This window comes from Arachis duranensis, chromosome 3, assembly GCF_000817695.3.
Source record: "Arachis duranensis cultivar V14167 chromosome 3, aradu.V14167.gnm2.J7QH, whole genome shotgun sequence".
NCBI classification, from domain to species: domain Eukaryota; kingdom Viridiplantae; phylum Streptophyta; class Magnoliopsida; order Fabales; family Fabaceae; genus Arachis; species Arachis duranensis.
Genome location: NC_029774.3, coordinates 87278510 through 87280001, shown reverse-complemented (window position 1 = coordinate 87280001; position 1492 = coordinate 87278510). Strand labels below are relative to the sequence as shown.

The 1492-nt window shown below is 30.2% G+C and overlaps 1 non-coding gene across 1 annotated transcript; it reads right to left on the bottom strand.

The window, feature by feature from the left end:
• Positions 1 to 1349: 1349 nt before the first annotated feature.
• On the bottom strand, positions 1350 to 1453 carry LOC127746413 (small nucleolar RNA R71). Its single transcript, XR_008008032.1, has one exon. It is a non-coding gene; the product is annotated as a small nucleolar RNA R71 (small nucleolar RNA).
• Between the last annotated feature and the right edge of the window lie 39 nt (positions 1454 to 1492).

The window sequence follows — 1492 nt, the reverse complement described above, 5'->3', positions numbered from 1 at the left end:
ATAATTTTCGAAAATTTGAGTTGACTTAGTCAAAAATTTTCAAAATTAGTTGTTTCTTACAAGTCAAGTCAAATTTTCAATTTTAAAAATCTTATCTCTTCAAAATCTTTTTCAAAAATTATATCTTTTTCATTTTTTTCATTTTTTTCTTATCTTTATATCATATTTTCAAAATTACAATAACAATTAATGTGATTGATTCAAAAATTTGAAGTTTTGTTACTTTCTTGTTAAGAAAGGTTCAATCTTTAAGTTCTAGAATCTTATCTTGAAGTTTCTTGTTAGTAAAGTAAGTAATTTTAAATTTAAAAATTAAATCTTTTTATCTTTTATCTTATCTTTTTCAAAAATTTTATCTTTTTCAAAATTTGATTTCAAAATATCTTATCTAACCTCTTATCTTCTTATCTTTTCAAAATTTGATTTTAATATCTTTTTCAATCAACTAACTAACTTTTTGTTTATTTCTTATCTTTTTCAAAACCACCTAACTACTTTTTCCTCTCTAATTTTCGAAAATATCTTATCTTTTTTTCAAAAATTCTTTTTGTTTTAAATTTTAATTTTAATCTTATCTTATCTCTAATTTTCGAAAATTACTAATCCCTGTTTCAAAATTATTTTCGAAATTTCCCCTTTCTTTTCTTATTCTATTTAATTATTTATTTACTAACACTTCTCTTCACCTCTCTTCATCTAAATATCCGAACCCACTCTTCTTCATTCTTCTCCCCTTTCTTCTTCTACTAACATAAAGGAATCTCTATACTGTGACATAGAGGATTCCTCTTCTTTTCTTGTTTTTTTCTCTTTCATATGAGCAGGAACAAGGACAAAGGCACTCTTGTTGAAGTTGATCCAGAACCTGAAAGGACTCTGAAGAGAAAATTAAGAGAAGCTAAGTTACAACAATCTAAAGGTAACCTTTCAGAAACATTAGAACAAGAGAAGGAGATGGCAGCCGAAAATAATAATAATGCAAGGAGAATGCTTGGTGACTTCACAAAGCCAACATCCAAATTTGATAGAGAAGCATCTCCATTCCTGCCATTGGAGCCAACAACTTTGAGCTGAAACCTCACCTAGTTGCCTTAATGCAACAAAACTGCAAGTTCTATCGACTTCCATATGAAGATCCTTATCAGTTTTTAACTGAATTCTTGCAGATCTGTGAGACTATTAAGACGAATGGAGTTGATCCTGAAGTCTACAGACTCATGCTTTTCCCTTTTGCTGTAAGAGACAGAGCTAGAATATGGTTGGATTCACAACCTAAGGATAGCCTGGACTCCTGGGATAAGCTGGTCACGGCCTTCTTGGATAAATTCTTTCCTCCTCAAAAGCTGAGCAAGCTGAGAGTGGATGTTCAAACTTTCAAACAAAAAGATGGTGAATCCCTCTATGAAGCTTGGGAAAGATACAAGCAGCTGACCAAAAGATGTCCATCTGACATGTTTTCAGAATGGACCATATTAGATATATTCTATTATGG